The sequence below is a fragment of the Agelaius tricolor genome, unplaced genomic scaffold, assembly GCF_023055355.1.
Source record: "Agelaius tricolor isolate 1412-34295 unplaced genomic scaffold, bAgeTri1.0.p SCAF_15, whole genome shotgun sequence".
Lineage (NCBI taxonomy): Eukaryota > Metazoa > Chordata > Aves > Passeriformes > Icteridae > Agelaius > Agelaius tricolor.
Window position 1 is genome coordinate 16,384,819 of NW_027269275.1, and position 23,011 is coordinate 16,407,829.

The 23,011-nt window shown below is 43.5% G+C and overlaps 1 long non-coding RNA gene across 1 annotated transcript; it reads right to left on the reverse strand.

Moving 5' to 3' along the window:
* Positions 1-1,302: 1,302 nt before the first annotated feature.
* Positions 1,303-21,608, reverse strand: LOC139596427 (uncharacterized). Its single transcript, XR_011681316.1, has 3 exons — positions 20,893-21,608; positions 18,139-18,316; positions 1,303-2,448 (listed from the first exon to the last, which is right to left on the reverse strand). It is a non-coding gene; the product is annotated as an uncharacterized lncRNA (long non-coding RNA).
* Between the last annotated feature and the right edge of the window lie 1,403 nt (positions 21,609-23,011).

The following is a 23,011-nucleotide window of genomic DNA, read 5'->3' on the forward strand; positions in this document are numbered from 1 at the left end:
CTAAGTGCTAATTATCACAGGGTGTGCAAATACAAGAGGGGATTTTTCGTGTGCTTTGAGAGGTATACAAGAAATGCTGTGTTGTTTAATTCACAAATAGCATGAAATACTAAATTTACATTCCTATTGGTTCCAAGATTATTGTATAATCTACAGAAATAATGTAATTATAATAAAACCTGCTTGCATAACATGCTCTATTTAAAAGGAAAAAGATAACTTATCCTATCTGCTGCCAAATATTGAAGTCATCTCTGTTTCTAGCATTCCCTCGAAGCTCCAGGACTTCAGCTGGGAAAGCTCTTGGAGCAGTGCAGGCATGGACATGAACACCCAGCCCAGCCTCCCCATGGGGGAGAGACCATACCCACTGTCTGCAGCTGCAACTGGAGATGAGGAGGGGAAAAAAATGGTTTAAATGCCAACTTCCCAGTCCCTCATCTCCTATGGGCAACAGGGAAAATCAATCCTCTGCGTTTTACAACTTCCAGTGAGAATTTGCGCAGCTTTTCCCACGATTTATGTGTGTCCCTGGTGTGTTGAGGACTTCATGCTCAGCCACAGGCAAGTGTGACATGGCACTGAGCACAGCCCTGGTGCAAACGTGCACCTTTTGCCTTTTTTGTAGTTAGGCAGCAGAGAAGCCCAGAATTCCCAGTTTTTCTCACAAAAGCAAGGCTTTGTGCACACACTGTGCCAGGGAAGGGTGTCAGCCCTGTCCAGCAGTAGCAGTAGCATTGTGGAGCAGCCAGGACTGTCACCTCCTCCCGTGCTTTTACCAAACCTCTCACCTTCTGCCCCTTAAATCGATGCTTTTGAGCACCAGTTTGGAATGGCCTCATCTTGTGCCTTGCAAAAGTGGTGAGGGCTCCTGTAAATCCATAACAGGGGCTCTGCTTGTCTAGCTGGGGTTATCCTACAGAAGCAGTTTCAATGTAAATCTTTTCCATCACTGCTCTTCTTTTTTCAATTTGTGTTTTTTTAACCCAGCACTTTATTCTGCTGCTCCAGAAATACCTAAAATAGCTCAGCCAAGAGAGCCCATTCCAGCCAGGAGTTGAAAGAGTTAACAATGCCCTTTCAAGCAAAACCACAAACAACTGGGGGGAAAGAGAGAGAGGGGGGGAAAAAAAAGAAAAGAAAAAGAAAAAAAAAATTTCTCTGTTTTTAACAGAGAAATGGAAAGGCTCCAAGTTCTAACCGAGAGTAAAAGCACAGAGAGAGTATGAAACACACAAATCATCCTGGGATTCGGAGTTGATAAAGTTATTAAAAAAGAAAAAAAGGAGAAGGGTGGGGGGGGGGGGGGGGGAGAGAAAAATCCCTTTGTTTCTGCCCTATACCTTGAGGCTGTGGGAGCGGAGGGAGGGAGCGCAGAACGAGTCCGACCGGAGCCCAGCGCTGAGCCCCATCCAGCCCAGCGGGAGCCGGGCACGGGCTGGCGCTCCCCAGCTCCCCTCTCTCTGCTCAGCTCCTGGCAGAGCCGCTTTGGAGGCTTTGCTTACATAAACTCCGCACTTTTTCGGCTCTTTTTTTTTTTATTTTTATTTTTTATTTCTCCTGAGTTATTATTATTATTATTATTATTATTAGCAAGTGGGAGAAAAGGAGCTTTTAATGCGGGCGGGCTGGGGGCTGGATGCGGCCGGAGCGCGGAGGGTGTGGAGCGCCCCGCCGGCTATTGGGCCATCGGCTTAGCAACAGCGGGGAAGGGCCAACCCCAGCCTTCCAACAGCTGGGCCACCTTCCAAGGATGGGTGCCAAACGCTGCGCTCCTCTGCCAAGAAAACAAACAAGGGCACTTTTAAAAACTCCAGAGTTAAACAGCGTGAGGGGTTTTTTTCTTTTTTTTTTTTTTTCCTCCCTTTTTCTGTTCTCTCCTCCACAAACTCTCCTCGCTCGCTGTTAATGATCTCTTTCCCTTTGTCGCCGAAGTCGAAGCGAGGGGGAATTGTCGCTGGTGCGGGTTTCAGGAGTCGTTTCCCCTTTGCTGGATGTGGAGCAGGCGCTGGATTCAGTCGTTTCTCTTCAGATGCTGCAGGTTCCCTCCTTCCCACCCGAGCGAGCGGCAGGAATCTCTGCCGCCTGCATTAGCGCCGAAACCTGCTTGCCACTGCCACGCATTTATGGAACTTACATAATTTACTGCCTGTGTCACTCTCTCGTCTGCTACCTCTTCATTCATTTCAAGCCTGTTAAAGAAGTGGAATAAGAAGCACGCAGATTTAACTAGGCAAAAAGTGGCTTGTAGCCACAAACCTTTTTTTTTTTTTTTCTGCAGAGGAAGAAGAAAGAATTTGGGAATTCTGGTCTCATTTTATTAAAGATATATTTTTACAGTATATTTTTAGTGCAGTCTTTCTTACATATTAGTCTTTGTGATTGCTGAAGTTGGGGTAGCGCCAGACTTTTGCAGGTCCATACTGTGTCCCAAAATCTCTTCTTTCCCTGTGAAGAAGTAAAGCAGAGAAGTCAAAGCCCATTTCCAAGAAACACCAAATCTCTTCAGGTCCCCATGGCTTAGCGCCTGCCCAGAGAGAGCACTTGCCTTGGATCCTGATTTTGAGCACAACAGGAAGAAAATGGGGCTGACTTTTCTGTTGCTGTTGTTGTTGCTATAAGACACTCTGTAGGAGGTGAAGCCAAACTTACCTCTGGGGAAATATTAAACACTTCACAGAGAAAGGCCTAAAGAGGCAAATATTGCAGCCCTTTTCTCACGCCAGTCATCCCATTAACTTCAGAGACACTGCTCCTATGAGTGGGGCTGGTGGGGTCAGGCCTTTGTACACAGTAGCACCTCCAAAGGTTAAAGGATGTCATTTGTAGTCATGATCTTGTTTCACTTCCTACCTCTACCTCTGATTTACTGAGAAACCTCAAATAAATCACTTAACCTCTCTAAGAAGGAGTTTACTTAAGTGCAAGAACATTCTGAGCCTCCAACATTTGTGAAGTGCTTTCAGGTCCTTGGAGGAAAGATGTACTTGCAAATTATCAGGGTAGCTGCTTGCATGGAAATAAATCTCAATTTCTGTGTCTATGCATATGTCCCAGCTGCATCCCAATCTCATGTCTCATAACAGTGGTTATGCACCATAATCTACTTGGATTTCATAGGGAAAATATACTGGAGAGCAGCAGGTCCTTGGTTCCAGAAAGCTGGGCTTTGGGCCTCCTGTATGGTGCATTTCATCCTCAAAAACTTGCATCTGATGCATTGAGGAGTGTGTTTCTGCAGCTGCATTCTTAAACACATCCGTTTTTGAAAAAAAAAAAAAAAAGAGGAAAAAAAAAAGAAAAAGGTTTTTTCTGAATAGCAAAGAAACATCATGATGGGAACTTGTGTAGTTGCAACTGTGCTCCGTGTCCTATGCAGAACTAGGAAATATATGAACAACAACAGGAACCATACAAAAAAAAATAGATTTTGGGTAAAGGCTCAGTGCTGGGAGAAAAGGGAAGAGGCTTCCTTTTTATCTGTTCTGGTTCTGCTTATCTTTTACTAGAGGCTGTTTTTAGTGATGAGGAAGTAGAAGAAGAAATCCATTTGTTTTTCTGATGACACAGCAAAATACACAACCTAATAACTCAGAATAACATCCCTTCTGCCCTAAAGAAATAATCTCACAAAATTAAACCAAGACTTTATCCAGAGATTGCACAATTCAACAGTAAATTTCCATTCAACTGAAAAGGCTTCGAATAAAACCTTCATGGGGGAATCCAGAAAATTGAAGCAACTTCATAAATGCTTGGTAATAATTCAGGACTAGGGTCTCAATTATTTTTCATTCATTACTTAGGTGAGCAAAGGGCTTCACATTTGGATGGGAATTTGGGACTACAAACCAGGACAAAATATTGTGGCCCCACAAGGGCAGCTGGACCAACCTGTAGGCCTTGAGCCAAGAGTCAGCCAATGCACATTGAAGCACCATTTATCTCCCTGCTTTCCCCAAGAACGGCTTCCCCTCCCTTGCTGCTGGCTCCAGCATGTCCAAAATAACTTCACCACCCTCTACAGCACCTTTTACAGCCACCTGAAATTGTACTTTATTTAAAGGGTACATAGTTTGTGGCAGTAATTCCCACAGAGCCATAATTGTTTTTATAACACCTGGTTACAGCAGGTAGTATAATTCACCAAGAAGTTGATATGAATGTATTCCATAACATGCTTTATATAATCCATTATTAGAGGACATTGCTGCATCTGTAATTATGTTTGCAAATGCATTTTATTGAGTTCTTCATAAAAGTATTCAGGACTGAAACCAGCTCTTAGGCTGCAGAAGTATATATACACTTTGCTTCCTTCAAAGTATTTTTTTTTTCTGTATAGGCAACACTACAAAGGGGAAAGAACAAAATTTAACCTCGATTTCCTAGCAGACTCTAGCCCTTAATCCAAGAATCCTTGAGCCTAGGGACTGTTCAGGCCCTCACTGGAATCCTGTCATTTCTATCAGCTTTAATTTTTACACAACAAAAGTGATTATGTGAGTTCTGGCTTCAGGCTGATCAAACCTTTCAGTGACTCTTCTGCTGCTGACACCATTTTTGAGAGGACAAATTACATTTGGTACAGGCATACATTTACCTGCAGAACCCACACATCAACTGGTGCTAGAAATGGTAAATTTAGGCTGATTTCCCAACCTCCTTTTGGCACAGTGTGAGCCAGAGAGAACCTGGGTTGACTGTCACATCCCAGATCAACTTTGAGTGACCAGCAGCCTTGGGAAAGCTGCTGCCTTCACTGCTCCCATTTGGCTCAGTACAAGCAGTGGAGCTTTGCTCCTTTCTACAGATTTCCAAGCAAACCTCTCCTTTAGGTTGTTAATTTGCAGGAGGCAGGCAGTTCAGACAGCAGCAGCCTGTTTTTTTCATATTGCCTTTACAAAAATTGCCCTTTCAGTCTGGGTTGATTATTTCATCTGAAGCAGAAGTCCATCACAAGGCCTTCCATGCTCTGGGCAAATATACAGCCAAATTAATCTGTGATGAGCCAGTTATCTCTTGTGTAGTTAAAGAATAACGAACATGTGAGTTTTGGTGCATTTTTTTCTCATGCATGGAAATGTGGTAAAAAGCCCAGACAAGGTAAATTAATGACAGTTCAAGCCTTTTTCCATTTATGGCAAACTGGCTCCTTCCTTCCCAGCCCCCCAAGGAGCCACACTGTAAAACACTCTCTGGAAGAGGTTTTATCTCATTCTGCCTTGCCTCCATTTCTCCAGCTCCTCTAGTGAATATTTGTCTTTTCTACCTGCTGCCCAGTTAAATCAGCCTCAGAGGCAGTGACATATGCCAGATCACAGGGGCTGTCACTTTAATTCCCTGTGCTCATATTTTTCTCCTCTAGTGGGGTGCTGGGGGCAGATGTTTGGAGAAGGGACCCCTTTGCTGCCTGGCACACCAAAGTCCTGACGTTGGCTGCTGATTCTGGGAGGCAAATCCCAGCCCTGCTGACAGAGCCCAGGGTTGAACAGGCAGCTTCTCCCAAGTGCAGGTTCTAGATGTTGGAAATGAAACCTCACACCCCAGCTCAGAGTGCTGCAGGAGCAATTTCTCCCAGTTTCAGCTCAACTCTCTTGTCTGACTCCTGCCTGCAGGCACAGACAGACCTCCACAAGCCGTGCATGTGAGCGCTGCTCTGCTCCCATCCTCAGCCTCCAAAGAGCTGTTTCCCCACCTGGCAGAAGCCAGGCTGGGGCCCAAGGTGTTGTGGCCTCCACCCTGGCATTGCATGAGCCCTGATGAGCTCCAAAGCCCTGGTGGCTCAGGGTCACTGCACTGATGCACACCTTGCTCAGGGTGAGCCCTCCTGGGGACGAATGGCTGGGCAGGTGGCACATCCCTCACAGGTCTCTGCAATGGGTGGTCCCTGCCCTGTGGCCACACCAAGCTGTAGAGAAGCCAACAGCTGCATAGTCTGCACCTTCCTTCTTCCTCAGAGGGAAAGGGAGTCGTGTCCCCTTCCCCTTTAGCACAGATCTGCTGCTCAAATCCATCTAAGACAGGTTGTGAAGAGCCTGTGAAGTCATTACCCGAATGGCTTTCATGGGAATCTTGACATCAAAATCCTCACAGTGTCAAAACTGCAGCCCCTACCTGGTTTCTTAGGGTTGTCAGTAATTTTCTACCAGTCTGAGAACCTATTCTTCTGCCATCAGCTTTTCTCAGGAGCAAAATGAAACTTTAAAGCTTCTGACGGTTTGCTAAAAACCTCCAGCTGCATAAACCTTCCATCTCTGGTACCATAAGGAGCTCTAATCAAAGTCTTCCTCAGGGCAGTAGAAATTTAGGCCTTAACCAGATGAAAGCATGATAGGAAAAAATATCCATGATTTATTAATGGGCTATTTTAGGTCTTAAACTGATATTTATCAATAAAATATTGGAAGGAGGAAAAATGGAATTGCATTAATGCAGGCTCAATGGCAGAAGTAGCCAAATTGTAGCTCCTGCCTGGTGGTAAAGAGTAAATAGGGCCATGCCCTCTCTTTATCCTGATGTCCCCCTACACCCATATCAGGGGAGACCCTTACACACTTCTGTCCTGAAAAAAAACCCAACACTTTACTTTAGTGTCCTCTCAGGAAAGACACAGTTGCCAACACCACACCTTTCTTTTCAAGCTAGAACTTAACACCATCTCTAAACAGACAATGATATAACACACATTTCTAAGTGCGAGCATCCAGGGAGTGATAAATTGAGGGTTTGGGTTTTAGTTACATTAATAATGCATATAGAAAAGCTATTTGAAAATAAGAAAGTGATACATTTTTATGCTGCGCAGTTTATGGGGCAGAAATGGAAAGAAGAAATTCAGTTTTACATTTCCTATGTAGCTCTGGGTCAAGGTGACTCCCAGCACAAGCTGGAGCAGCTCCAATGGCAACCTCCTACACATCTACCTCATGTTGCTCCAGCTCCTCTCCCCAGCTTAGTCACTTCTCCAAGCATATTGTAGGGGAAGACCTGGGAGAGATAAGGCTCAGGATTGCCTGTCCCCTCCCTAGGATGGCCTGGGGCATGACATGGGGGCTCTTTCCACTCCTGTCATCCTGTCTCCTGATGGGAGTGAAGGATTTCAGTGGGAAAACTGTGCCTAAGGATGTGGCTGTAAATCATGGAAGAAATGGCTGGAGCAGAGCCTTCAGTTAGTTATTATCCAAAAGAAAGCAAGCAAACTGTTTCTACTGAACTTGGACAACCACACAAACCTGACAGAAAAGCACTCTGCAGATGCTGGCATTGCTGCATGAATTTGCTCCAGCTGTCGTGGTACAAGATGGAACCAGAGGCATTTGGATCCTGCACGGATAGGGAACGCATGCCCAGGTCTTCTCCCCTGCTCTGCTTTATTGTATGAGTGCTTGGTGCACCCAGGGAATGAATAATCCCAGCAGAAGGCAGCTGGGAATGCTGCATCTTTTGCAAGAAGGGCTGCTCACACACAGGGCTGCTTTGACTGGGGGCTGCCAGGACAGAAAACTGCACTTGGGGATACTTTCCATGAGATGGGAAAGGGGCATTGCTTAACAAAGCAAGGCTACAGGCTTCCCAGCACAGCACTGCACTGGCAATTAAATAAGCCTCTGAGCCACATATGATTGTGCCTTAAGAAATTAGTGTGATTCAGAATGATTTGGGTAGAGGAAAATATTCCCTTAAAGGATCTTGCCTGGGCTTCTCAGTGTGTGGAGGGTGGGAGAGGAGAGTTTCCCAGTCCTTGTGCAAAGGTGAACTCTGCCCAGAGAGAAGAAACTCGAGCCCTCTGCAGCCACCTAAGGGCATTCCACCAACCAAAATGGAAAATTAATTAAGAGAGTGAATCATTTTCTGAGACTTACTCAGTTTTGTACTGCTTTAGTGTTCGTCTCTTCTGTCAGTAGAGCAGCTCTTGATCCAACACAGTGTTTATAGTCACGTTTCCATAGAGCCCTGGTGTGCAGAGCCAGCTGGTGGGAATGACCTGCAAGACCTGTTTATAGATCTCCATTACAGAGCCTCTCATTTTCTTGGATGATTATTGTAGGTGTCAAATAAAGCTAGATTACCTGTTTTATGTCTTAGAATGATAAGCAAGCCAAAACAAGTCATTTGGCTCATGCAGTTATACAGGTATACCTAGATATATGTATACACACATTATTTCAAGCACTCAAGGCAATCTTACAACCCTTCTTGCTGGGATTTCGAAACCTTTTCGTTTCACCAAAACGTCCCTCTTGGTAAGGTGATGCTGGAATTTTGGCTTCTCTAGCTGAGCTGCAGAGCTCATCTGCAAGAGTTAACAGAGCATGGCAAGGGCACAGCACAGTGGTTTCACAGGGGCAAGAAGCTCCTCTCCCATTTGAGTGGTGTGGAAGGGGTGCCTCAGTCACAGCACAGCTTGGCTCAACAGTGGTGCCTGCAATGGCAACAACGAGGTGAAGCATGTGCTGACAGAGCTCATTGCTGGGGAAGCTTATAAACGACTCCTGGCACTACAGTTGGCAGTGACCAGTGTTACCAGTCCTCCCATTGCATAACATCTGCACTTTGCCACAATCACCAAAACAATCAAGAAGAAAAGCAAGCTAACGCTTGTTGGGGAATAAACTCAGCAGTCACTCTAATATCACACATTTTTCCAGCCTGCAGCTCCACCTCTTTCTCTCTCTCTGCCCAGGACGAGTGGGCTCCTGGCTGGTACCCGGAGGCCCCACCCTCCAGGGCGTGGTGGGGAGCAGCCCTGCTTCCCCTGGGCAGAGATGTGCTCAGGCTTCGGGATGCGCTGACTCAGTGATGCAGGGCTGATTGCAGTTTCAGGCAGCCCCAGCCAGTGCATCATATGCATTTACCAACACACAGACACAACCACAAACTTTTCTAAATGGATTCCAGAGCCTGGCCAGCAGCGAGCTGGCTTGGGCTGGAGCCTCACTCGGTGCAAATGAGGGTACGTGGGAGGCCTGCGTGACGATGGCCTTTGCGCTCCCACAGCTTGGGTCAGCTGAATTCTCTCTGCAGCCCCATTCCTCAGCATAATCAAGAGATGCTCAGAGACAGCTCTAATTAAAACAGATTGTCACGGCCCCGGGGAGGCTGCTACATGAAATGGAGTTCAGTGGGACCTGGGGAAACTCTAGGAAAACCCCATTTCTCTTTCACCTATTCCAATCTATGAATTCACACCCTCAAAGGATCCACTTCTTAAAGGTATGTCCTAAAAGGCAACAGATTCCAGTTCCTGCAGGGTGACCATGGGACTAAAGTAACCCTTGCAGGAGTCTCACTCCTCATTTGAGAGGAGCTCAACCCCTTCCCAAAAGGAGCTGTTCTAGCTGACATGCTGCTCCTCTCAAACGATGAGGCAACATCCCCAGAGAAGAGAGGGTGTCTCTCACACAGACAAGCTATTCCAAGGCTGCTGGGCCCGATCCAAAATCAATTGAAGCACATGGAGAGTCCTTCCACTGATTCCAAAAAGGTTTGAATTAGGCCCAAACATCAAAGCCAACACCATAAACTCTGCCTGGAAGCCAATACACAGCCAAGTACCATCCCCTCAGCAGAAGTGTCATGTGCTTACAGTGAGATACCCAACCCACTCAGCAGGATGCTGCCTTCAGCACTGGCTCCTCATTTCCCAGGGGATTTAGCTCCTGTTACTGCATTGCAGTGGATAACAGCACCAAGATCCACAGCCGCAAGGGAAGGTCACAACCCTCATTGCCAGGCAGAGATGGGGGAGGAAAAAAGGACAAAAATCAACAAACCAACAAAGTTTCTACACATAAGGAATGGGGGCTCTGAGCTCTGTGCTAAATAGTGGAAAAATCTTTATTCCCCCACAATCAAATGGAGCAAAATGATGACACAACGGCCTCAGTGCTTTAATCAGCAGGACAAGTCAAGCCTTTTATTCCTTTGTATATTCCAGTCAATGGAAAGTTATTGCTTAATTAACCCCCTTGAATGAATACCTGATAATTAATAAACCCATATACTGTACCCCAAGGCTTTGAGTTTAAGAAATCTCTTCTGTTCAAGTATGAAAAAAGAAAACATGCTGAACTAATGGGAAATAATTCTGGTAGAAGGCAAACCAATTAGGATTAGTGAATTCCATTTCATTTAAAGTTCCAAGATAGAGAAGTAATTTATCTAGTAAATTAATAGTGTTAGTGACTTTCCTAATATATTAGCAAGTCTTTCGTATCATATTAGTGAAAACCAAGCTGGCTAATACAATAAAAGACTTATTATAAAGGTATGAAGGTTACTAATGTGATAAGATTTTTTGCATCCAATTAGTATTAAAAGAAGGCTGCTCTAAAATGGACTTTTACATTTATTTATATGATTACCCAACCTACTGTAGAGACCACAACTTTTATCTTAACAAATTATTAATCCTCCTCCCAAATTTGGAGCTACTGTGTGTTACGTTCCTCATGCAAAACTTGCATGTGTGCTTCTATCTGCAGATCTGCATGGGTAACTGGCCCAGATTATTTGGTCTGGCTGCATTGTGTTTAGCACAACACTACAGTGGTTTTGCATTCTCCTAACCTTGGATCAGCGAGAGACTGGTCTAATCAGATACAGCAGCCTGAAGGCAAAACAATTACACTGAAATTATCATATGGAATCAAGCCAAAGCTCTGTCTTGTCTGCTATCCTGTCTTCATCAGTTGCTAGATCCTCCCACCCTCTCTGGAGCAAGGTGAAAAATACCGGCTGCAGCGACCTGCTGGAGTAACCTACTTGCACAGGCACTTCCTCAGAGCATAACCAGATACTGATTTCCTGGGTGAAACAGAAGGTTTAGGTCCTCTATAAAACCCTGAATTATGAACATGAGTGTTACAATACATACCTGTGTAACTGTGCCCAATGGAAGTTTTGCTAAGGTGTCAGTGAGTTCCAGAGGTGACTCTTCGGTGGCATGAGAAGGGAAATGCTTTGGTTAATCTTAAAACACACTGGGTTTTACACTGTAATATTAGATACTCTATGAGCACAGCTATTTTTTTGTTATGTGAGAGATCTCAGCTGCCTCCCAATGCCTTTGCTGTGGGTTCACTAGCAGAAGAGCAAATTTGCCTTCAGTGCCAACTGCAGTGAAAGTTGCACATGGGAGCACGTTAAAATGGAAACTACAAGAACCAAAAAGAGGGTTTGCTACATTTATTTGACCCACTGTTGTAAAAATGGGTAAAATTTTGGATCTGAATACAGTTAATCTTATTTATTCAGTTGTGAAGTATCTGCCTATGTACATAGCTTTGCAGTGTGTTCATACACAGTCTTTGGAAAGAAAGTTTTGAGACCATCATAAAATCCCTTCTTACTGAGTTGGCAGCAGAATTGTACAGAATCAGAACCATACACACGGGTACTAAGAAATCAATTGTATTAGAGAATATAATTGGTGCTATTTTTCATCTTTAGAGTTCCTGCAAGAGTGGTTTCCTTAGGTAGATCAAATTAGTAAAGTAGAAACAGCTGCAGTCGATTGTCCACTGTTCAGGTCGAGGTTTGGGTGATAAAGACTGATCACAGTCAGGGGATGTTAATGTGGGAAGATATACTCCTGCACATTCCTCTGAAACCAGAGCTGTGACTGATCTGATTCATTTTGTACCCTTAAATCACTGGAAATTGTCATAGTCTGGATTTCAGACTTATGTCCTATCATTTCACCCCCATAAAAAACCCAGCATCTTACACATCAGCTTGGAATTTTGCCTAACTTTGCAATTCTCACACCTCTGTACCTCCAAGTCAGAGCTAATACAGAGCAGGCACAGGTGTGTGCAGGTGAGCTATTTGCCAGGGTTTGTACTGATTCAGGACTATAAGGAGTGGAGAAGCTTAGGATGAATTCCACCCAAGAGGACATCACACACTTATTTTTTTCATCCCTGTCCCATAAATTTAGACCAAGGTAATTCCCGGTGAAGTGCAAGGTCAGTCTTTTAAGAACACCAAAAACTTCATGTTTTGCTGCAACAGTCAGCATGAGACATCCTTGAGACAATTGTTACAGTTAAATTTAATAGAGAACCTCTACCTCTCAGAGTGTAGGAAGAATAATTATGCAAGTGTAGTAAAAGGTATATTTAACTTCATAACTCATTTATTGCCCTTGTGGGGGTGAGCAAGGATCCCACATCATTAAACCAGAATCTAAGCACAGAGAAAGCCAAATTTCTGTGCCTCTTTTAGAAGCACCAGATCATGGCTGCATCTGGATGGAGACCACAGCAAAAAAAAATGAGTGATTTAAATTATTTCAAGTGTGGAGGCAAAAAGGAGGAAGCAGGGACAGAGGAGGAGGAGAGTGAGGAAGTTAGAGAGAAAAATAGCAATGGAGAAGTAAAGAGAAGGAGAAAGACAAGTAAGAATGTGCACATAAGGGACCTTTTACACCTACAAGGAACAGAGGCATAAACAGGGAACAGGTGCAAGGGAGGCTTGGGCACTGAGCTGGTGGGACAGGGCCTGAGCTGAGCCCCAGAGCAGACACTGAGGGAACCTGGAGCCTGTGCTCACAGGAGGCACCAGCAGAGGTGCTGGAAGAGCAACTGGAGAAGGAGGAAAATTTCTCTAGTGAAGGAATTGGGGATGCTCCAGGAAGAAAAAAAAAGTTACTGTGTCAAACCACCACAAAAAACCAGACAGCTGAAGAGAGAGGTCATGGGAACAACCAATACCAGGGTGACTGTGGGGGCTGGGGAAAGCATGATGATTTGATAAGGGAAATCCAGATTCAGAGGTCAAAGGGAAAAAAGTTCTTGGCGAAAAATAGGTCAAGGGAGCAGTCTGACTTCATTATTTTACTTTTCAAACCTTTAATTTAACAGTTGCTAATGACAGACAGTGCACAAAATGACAGTTGTATTACCCTCCAACACTGATGTAAAAATAGGCATAATCCTGTTTTTGTGATGATTAATGCAGTGTGAAAAAGATAATTAAACGAGGCCTGGTGTACTTTTGCTTTCCATGCCTCACTGCTACCTTCCGTGGCTCCTGCTCAATCTCCTTGAAAATCTATTAGGCTCTGCTAGCAGCATTTTATCACTTTCCCTGGGTTAGGGTAGACATGGCCTCCCCAGCTTTAGACAGGAAGCAATTCCTGGGAGGAGGCAGAGCAGGAGCACGAGCACCCTGCCTGCCACCTCCCACTCATGTGATTGCCTGACTCCCAGAGAAATTCCAGCACAGAAAGGCTTTGCTGGTGATGCTCGCTCTTAATTAGCTAGTTCATGTAATAATAGCAACTTTTACCCCTTCATCTGGTTGGAAAAACCTTTGGCAGCCGAGTTCACTCATGGAGGTGATGCGCTTCACCAGCTTCCAGTTCATTTCTGAGAAGCATGGGAGGGCAATGGGGGACAGAGGTGTTCTGAAAACATTAAAAATACCCTGTAGAAAATATTTGCATATTGTAGAAAGGACTTTTTTTTTTTTTTTTTTAAGCTCTGCTTTGGAATTTTATCCCTACACTTTAATTAAAAAAATAGAAAAAATAATGAAATGGCACGAAATGCTTGAAAAAAGATTTTCTGAGTTATTTTCTTTGCTGATGGCCTAGAAATTTGCTGGATTTGATCCAAAATAAACTGCAGGCAAATGTCAGCTTACTCTGACATTGTCAAAAATGGATTTTCTTGCTTTATGCCACCCCATACACAATCAAATACGCATTCAAAATACATAATGGTCTGCTAGTTTAGAATTATTGCTTGATCCTATGGCTGTGGAAAAGCAGTGGAGTCAGCCAGTGTTTCTTTGGGGTGCATCAGCGACAGAACTAGAACTGAAGACACTGCAATACCTCCCTCTTCTCCTTCCAGCTCCCAGAGCAATAAAACCTCTCTATGCTAAATTAGACTATTGATCAGTGGCTACCATTCCTAATGGACATCCTGTCTCTCATGTCTGGGATTAGGATGTTCTTTCTACTGCTGGATAATCTTAGTACTGTACAATTGCTCTTTCTCTGCTAATGACTGAATACAGGAAGAAATGTTTCCCTGTTGAGTTTGGTTTTTGAAAATCTCATCGCACAGGCCCACATGAGATGAGCCAGAAAGGCCATTTTGTGACCTGATCACATTCAGTCTAACTAGCCAGGTATTTAGGTTACTTCCTGTGAAGGGATGTTACATCATTAAACCACTATCTGCAGCACACTGTATGATACTCTGATAATTCAAGATATCATGTCACAATATTCATTAGAAAGAATAGCAACAACAAAAATCACCAAACCTTTCTTCCTGTTCTGGTGATGGTCAAATGATAAGCATGAACTAAAAGTCACACACACCAAACTTCTGAAAAAGTTTGAGCAGCCTGAACATCTGCAGAACGTGCAGCCTTGTGTGGGCAGCTTTTCAGCTGGGATAGCCCAACACAATGAATCTCAAGCTCTCTGTGATTGCACGAGAAATAGGGCAAAAGTCTCCCTTCTCTGTGACCCAAAACCACACTTGCTCTCACACAGCCAGAGCAGCATTTCCCACATGCTCAGCAGATGCTGTGTTTTGGCCCAGCGTGGGTGATGGACAGGAGAGTCCAGACAGAAACTGCTCCAGCTCTTGGCCATGTCTGAAAGCTGCTGGGCAAGGAAGACAGCAGCAGTGGCAGGTGACAGTACTTCTGTCAGAACCTCTCCAGACAACATCATCTTAACTCAGCTCTTCCAGACCCTTTATCTTTCAGACAGGGGAGAAGATCACACATCTATCAACGTTTTGGCATCTCAGCTGTTACCTGAATGTATGGCCAAGGCTGGGGGCAGCTTTTATCCCCTTCACGGAAATCTCCAAAATCTGCACACAGCTTTTGTGTGGGCATGTACCTATTCTAGTTTCACCCATCTTTTTCCCAGTTAAAAACACAACTTAGAAGTAGCTAGCAAGTCAGGCTCCCAGGCTGTATGACACAGGACAGCCAAGGAGAGAGAGGAGCCTATCTCTGCTTCATGTACCCTAAACTGCACGATGATAAATGTCAAGCCCTGACACAAAGCTGGAACAATGGACATATCTGAGGGAGTTCATAGCACTTTCCCTGCCTTTTCTATATCCAGCATCCCAATGGATGTCAAGGTTTGTTGTTTTTTTTTTTCTTTAAGTGTAAGCTCTTTTCTATAGCACTGTGGCCTGCAACTCAGTATACAAGATGTACTATGGCATTATGAGATAGTGACAGCTGCTGAAGAAATGCTGTGTTATAAACATGCAATGATGCAGTGAACTGGCAAATCCATATGGCTGGAAAAATGACGAGGAGCAAGACGAAAAAAATTATTCCAGAGTTCTCGAACAAAATAGATAGGCAGGAGTTTGCTTCAGCTTGCATGCCCTAATCACAGCTTTTCCTTTAATGGAAAAAAGTTTACATTCACATATATACACACACATAAATATAACTCTATATAAATAAATAGATATAAGTAGTATTATTTATCCCTCAGGATGATCTACATGTGGCTGGAGAAGCAGAGGTGATATTTTCATATACTACCATATTTTTGCTTCTTATTTCTTTGAGCTCTTTGGCTGAAGAATGAATGTCTTGAATCATCCCAGTACAAACTCTTTCAGGTATCCCCCACTAAAACCTATGTGCATTTTCCCTCTGTGTGTGTGTAGATGGATAATCTCTGCACATACCCACCAGGGAAAGACCAATCACTCACTTCTGCAGTGTCATCAGTCATGATGGATTCTCTGTGTGCCAGATTAAATGAGCGTGGACAGGATGGACACAGGACATCACTGAGGGAGACCCCAAAACCACATGGAAATGTTTAAGCAGCTTATATATGCCCTCATAATTGATGGATCCCAGCAAGCAGACACATCCATTGCTTTTAAAAACGCTGATAAATCCAAGCCCATGACACATGTTTCTTAGGAAAGCAAGTATTATCGCTTTTTAAAAAACTGAATGAGGAGATGGAAACTTGGAGTCACATCCATCCCCATTTTCAAACCTGGCTGCTGCAGTTTGCTTCCCATTTCTGAATGGAGTTCCTAATGAAGGGGGCACAGCCTCATGAGCATCATGACACAGCCCCTCCTCAGTCCAGCCACTTTTGCTTGGGCCCTAAACACAAGATTAAAAATCCCAATTTTGTTACACAGATTTGCACTTACAGCCCCAAAGCAGATGGAAACAGGCAAAGCTGAAGCTCGTGAATCTGCTCTTTTGTATGGCACTTTTCCATCCACCTTTAATCAATGATGTCTGAGAAATGAAGGCTCAACGAGTATTCAGTCCAGCACTGGCAACATTTCCCAATGCTCCATAATAATCCTCAGACTTTTATGGAGAGTTTTCTCCCTGGTGATTTTTTTTCCTTGTCATTTAGTGCCACTATTTCAGATTTCCTGTTGCTGAACTGCTGGAGTGTCATCACTGCGTCTATATAGAGTATGAGAATATATTTGGAAAGCTTATATCCAAGGGCCATTGGAGATGACTAACATTTTTACACTGCACAAAAGAAGAGAAAATAAATTTAGGAATAGCAAATAGAGCCACTGTGTTATTTCCTTCCCTGTAAATAAATAACTGTAACGCTTCTACTCCAATCTTGGAGCAGGGTATCCAGCATCTTTGTGGAGAAGGAACATTTCAGGCAGCCATAAATGTTCACCCAAGACATTGACAATGAAGGCTTAAGACAGCACAAATTATAGGGAACATGAAAGAAGCCCTGCTTCCCTTGAAGACACCACCTGTTTAAGCACCTGGGAAAAATTATTCATAGCACTTTACCACTACACAGACAATAAAGATCCTATGGAAATGTCTTTGTTTAAAATCAACATTTATGGCCCTGATTTTACAGAAGGCTATGTAAATCCTAACTGGTACAACAAATGCAAAATGACATCCTTAAAAACATGGGCCCCTCACACCAGGCTCCAGCACAAGGCAAACCATTTCAGCTTAGAATGTCATACTTTAGGAGCTGAGAACCAAGACCAGAATTTTCTTCCTTCTAATCTTCATTCTGGTTTGCTTCACCTCAGTACATATTTATATAATGAATTTTTCCCTGCACAAAACTGCCCTCCTCAGCTGAATACCTATTAACCAAAAAATGGGAGCAGAATCCATTGGCATTCATCCTAGTGCTGCCACTTGGTTCTCTGTCCTTGTCCAAGTCATTGGAGATCTGATCCCATAAGACAACCAAAACCTCTGTAGCTGGCCCCCCTCCATTTGCTGTGCAGATGGATGATCTCTATATTCACCAGGAAAAGGGAAGAAGGAGACAGACATCAATCAGATGAGAGCCCAGGTGATGTGTGTCCTTACACCCATTCCCAGGAAACACATCCAAGCCTTCATTCCTCTGCATTGTGCCTGATTTACTTATCTGCAGGATGGGAGCCAGAGTATTTCATATCATGCCTTGATCAGTTATAATTTAGAAGCACTAGGATGCTTCCATGGAAGTTTAAAATATTATGTTTAAAAACTATCCCGTAATTTAATTTGGAACAATAAATTTTACAGTTACCTTGCATGGCTTTGATTTGTTTCTGAGCCTTGTTTGAAGATCTCCTGAAACCAATTAACATGTGTTCTCCAGCCATCTCATTTGACTCTTTTGTTGCTGGTGCTTTTTGGGAATAACCATTTCACCAGGTTGGAGAAGGGGTTTGGGTGTCTTTGTGTCACCACACAGCAGATGTGGCCCAGGTGTGCTCAGAAGGTGCAGAGGACAGCACACTCCAGTGTGAAGGATCCACAGAGCCCCAAGCTGCAGGATGAATGGAGTCAAGGACCTTCCAACCCTTCCCTGAATCATTTTATCATCCAGCCAGGCTTTTTTTCCTTGTATTCAGGGAACAGCACTGTGGGGTGAGATAAGGGTAAAGGTTTCTAGCCCTGGCAGCCCTGCTGGGTGCCCGGCCCTGGAGCACGCGGTGCCGCACAGAGCTCGCGCTTTCCGTAACGCTTCCTCTCAGTCACGTAGGAGCCCGATGACTTTTGTCTGCTTTCTAAGCTGAGGAAAATGCCAGGAACTGTCCTCTCTCCCCACCCCCCACTTCCTTTAGAGAAACCTCAATAGGCTTCACAGAAATAGGAAATGACTGTCACCTTCACACTGGGTTTTTGGGTTATAGCCTTCTTTCTCTTCTGCTTCGAAAAGTGACTCTTCCTTCCATTTCTCTGTGCCTCAGGTCTTTCAAACTTATTTGAATTGACTGTCCCCTTTCTTTTTGATCCCACTTGTAACTCAAGAGTGTTTCAGTCACCACAGAAGAGATGCCAGCAGCTAAGACAGTAAAAGAGACAAATAAATAAGTTCAGTTAAATTTTGTTATTTTTATTACAACACAAATTCCTCCTCTTAAATATTGCTTCTTTGGAAGGAGAAAAGCTGGGAAGAGCAAAATTCTGGCCTTTGAGAGCTGGGTGAGTGGGTTCATAGTGGGGTGAGGAGTTTGTCCCTGGTTTGCTGGAGCCTGCATGGGCACATCAGGCTCTCAGAGCTCTTGGCACATTATAAAGGAGGAGCATGTGGCTTCACCAGAGCAATATTCACAGGCTTAGCCTGCTTATCTAGGAGAAACCTACTATTCACCTTGGCTGCTGCCATAATTTTAGACTAGAGGAAGGGACTAAAAAAGAGCAATCAAGATATAAGAAGTTGCAGAATTTTGATTTTTTTCTCATTATATTTTCACTGAGTAAAAGTAAGTCCTTAAAATACTGTCTAAGAAATCATGCAATGTTTAATACTGCAGTGGAAGATTTTCACAGTGTTTGGTTGGGGATACAATCTGCCCTGACAACAGTTGTGGCTGGTTATTTTTCCAAATGAATGAAAACACAGATACAAGCAGGAGTTACTGCAACTGCTGCTGCCTCATTTATCTCTGCAGTCAGGTTGCTACTGGTACAAGTGCTCAGTTTTATACAGGAAACACAATTGCAGGTGCAGAACTCCAAGCTCCTGTTTACACCCACCAGCGGGAGGCTCACCTTCTTAAATGCATCTGTCTATGTGCAAAGCACTGGAGAAATTGCCATAATAATGATACCTTCCCCAGAGCATACATAAATATTACAATGTCCTTTCTGCAGAGAAGAAAGTTAGTGCAGGAGTAAAAATACATCACTTCAGGTCACAACAATGGAACAAAACAGACAGGGGAATTCAAGAACTCCTTCTCTTTAAGACATCTGCTTCTCCATTTTAACTTGCTTTAAAAAAAAAAAAATTAAAAATTGAGAAACTTTATAAAAACCCACAAAAAGTGCTGGTGAATCTATTTCATATTTGTTTGTTCTGCAGTTGCCAGAAGGTCTTTCGGTCTCCTTGTCATTTTGCACTATATGACCTAAGTAACACTGATATTTATTGCTCATTTTCATTTAGCTCTTTGAAGACCGATCCACTTAATGATCAGAAACCTCACACAATTTAGCAGATAACATCACTGCAGAAACTTGTTGGGAAGCTTTAATAAGTAAAATGAATACTAAGAGGTGGGCTGGGGTGATTGCTGTGTTTTAATCCTCGATGATAAGAATCAGAGTCATACCTGCCCATTCTTGCTCTGTGATTACACAGACAGAGCAGTTCAAGTGGACACAAATTCTAGGGGATGTTGTTGCAGTGACTACCTCCAGCACTTGTAAGACACACATTATGATAATAATGCCTGCCCTTAGAGTCACTTGCATTTACCCCCACCCAGCTTCTCCTGCGGGAGGTGATTCCTGTTACCTCTGATCTGCAGATGGGAAAAGCACAGAGATCCCAGGCCCAGGCAGGGCACAGTGCTGGGGCAGCTGAGCACTGACACCCTCCCTCCATCCTCCCCCAGCACCAGCTCAGGGATGAGACCACTTTGGAGCAGGGAATCATACAGACCCCAGTCAGTAGGTCCAGAAGCTACAGGAACCCCCAAACTAGGGTCACATTTCTAGATTTAAAATACTTAAAAGTATAAAAGGGAGTATCACAGATTATAAAAGGAAGAATAGCAGGGTACTGCCAGTACACACAGGCAGTGAAACTCAGTAACTTGTTCAAGGTCGTACAGGAAATGGGAAGGGGAGCAAAGAGGAGAATCTGGTTCCTCCTAGTCCTTAGTTCATGTCCCAACAGCTGGACGTGGCTCTGAGACACATGGAAATACGCCTTTAGTCCTACAGCAAAATGCTTCAAATTACAAACTTCCTACTGTCCTCCCAGAGTGTTTTATTTGTGGAAACTTAAAAAAAAACACCCAGTCTCTACATAATAACAAACATGGAAAGTTGTTTTCTTGCAAAACTGTAAATAAAGAGGTATTTATATTATTGCTACAATCTTTCTGGTCCTCAGTGACAGGGTGACCCCCGTTGGTGCACGGAAATGGAGCAATTAATGAGTAATGGACCGTTTCCTGATATGCAGATGCTGCAGCCCATCTTTTGTTCTCAGATCTTCAGGGACTATCTCTTATCACAGGGCTTTTCCCCTGTGGAGAAACACTGGGAGGTTGCTTTAGGTAACACAGCAATGGGTAATTTTCAAAGCCAACTTAAATTAAAAAGTCTTTTCAGCAGTTTTGAGTGTGCCATTAATGAATGACTGCATACGTAAATTATTTGACTCACTCTCAAAGAGATTTAGGGTGAGAAATTTTATGGGTTTCTGACCTTTTGTCAGGAAGGCATAGGAACCACCACCTCCTTGTCATAAGTACCTTCAAATCTCATTTGCAACCACTGGGTTCTTTTCCATTACCTGCAGTCTTTGCAGGAAATTTCACTTTGAGGGCTGAATTGCAATTCATTGCATATCAGAAAAGGCCAAATCATGGGGTTGTTTGTTTGTTTGTTTGTGGGGATGCTCACCTTTTATATACAAACAGATGGCATTGGAACAACAGGTCTCTGTACATCAGGCACGATTTTGTGGATGTGCAGCTCTCCAGCGAGCATAAAACAAAGTAAAACCAGATTGAAAACTTTCATTACCCAGCAATGCAAGTCACAACAGCAGGGTTAAATCTGTTTCTATTTAGACAATATCTGGAACAGCGTTTTATTATACAGCCTGTAAAGCACTGCCTGTGCATGGGTGGAAAGTACATTGTCTCCTGAAATAAAGAACTGGGGCAGGATTGTTTAGAACTTTCTTTTTTTCTTCTTTTTCGTTAACCATAAATACAAAGTAACCAGTTCTCCATAACATTGAACTCTTTGTGGCCTTCCTATAAACAATAAAACTATCCAAAAATAAACATCTACTTAGAATAAATATTAATTCAGAGGCCTTTAAAATATGAAGCAAATAGTCTCTGCAATACCATCTCTTCTCTGATAATGCAAAACCCACCCCATGGGGTTTAAAACTGAGGGATTTCAAGGCTTCAGGGTGTCTTATGATGCTCACTCTGAGCAGGCTGAATGCCAGGCTTTGTGAAAGGTTCTGTCTTAAAAGACAGAGTCCTAATCGCTTTCAACTTTTCTAATTCCTCACATTCCTTCCTAGCAAAATAACTGCCTGCCTCATAATGGCAGAAACATTTGGAGACTAAAAGAAACAAACAAAAAATAATCAATTTTCAAGGTCCACTTGCAGGCGGAGGAACTGTTTATGAAGCACTTACTGTTCAGTTGCAGGAGAAAATCTTGTCTTAATGGCAAAAAGGGAAGCATGGAAATACTGGGGAGAGTTTTTTCAGTGAGTGGGTGTGGGTATAGAAACTCTCCTGCCCTACAACTCAGATGATTGATTACTGCAGAAAATAGATCCCACCTTGTGCCTCATCCAAGGAAACAGGACTTTTAGCTGTGTGGAGCAAGGGGTGGGTGCCACCACCTCTCACAACACAGACCATGCTTGCTGCCCTCAGAGGCGCCAGTTTAGCTTGTAAAAATATCCCCATTTTCAAATTGGCCAAATCCTGATGGGATGAGCAGAGGTCACCCAACATCCGAGCAGTTTTCCCAGGCTGGTTTTGGTTTCTGAACCGAAAATCTCCTGCTGTGTTTTGGCTCGCCATATTTTACACATTTCTCACTGACAGGGAGAAGAAACTGAAATTCCAATTTCAATCTTTCAACATGAGGCCCATTCTCAGTTTTTCTCCTTGTTGTGCACGAAACTTGGCGTGGTTCTTGCAGCAGAAGCTCGTTCACATGGCCTTGCACCCCTCCCAGCCCAGCACACCCTGTGCTCCCTGTCACAAAACACTGACCCCACGTGGAAATGCTTCTGATTAAAACCTCATGGATCCACCAGATTCCACGGACCATGCTTCAGATCACAGCCAGTCATTCTCTAAAATAATCCATCTCCTGCCATGAGGTTAGAGGTTGGGTATTTTGCTAGTCTTATCTCCCCTTGGGTCTGATTTTGATCTTTATCTTCTATAGTAATATTCCAAAAAATAAAAAAATACAACAGCTTTTATCACCTTAATTTAAATGTAAGACTCGCTTTTCAATTCCAGTTAAGTAATTCATTTAGATCTTGCCAGAGATGTTGAAAAGCAAATATGCACAGATGAGAAGCAACCATTCTAAAAATATGAATGGAAAACATCCAGTCTTTCCTGTTATGCTTATAGATTTCCCCTTACAGCATAATATTAAAATTACCAGCTCTCATGTGGTATAATTTGGTTACATTCCCTAAAGACACATGAAAGTAGTCCCAAAGGAGCTACTTCAGTGAGAATAGAAGGTGCTGAGCACATCACTCAAGAACTTTTTTTTTTTTGGTTATTAGTGGGTGGGAATATTGGTTTATTGCCTAAATCTCCCCAGATTGTCCTTCCATATAATCAAGAAGGAGTCAGGTGGAGCGGTCCAGCTCACACGGCACTGTTGTTACACAGAGGTTTCATGTCTCTGGGCCTTGGGGTCTGTCACCTCTGCATGCACAAAGAGGAGCTGGGACAGCAAAATGCAGTCATCCCCAGGCCAGTGATGCAGTGAGAGGATCTGCACAAATGCAGAATATCCA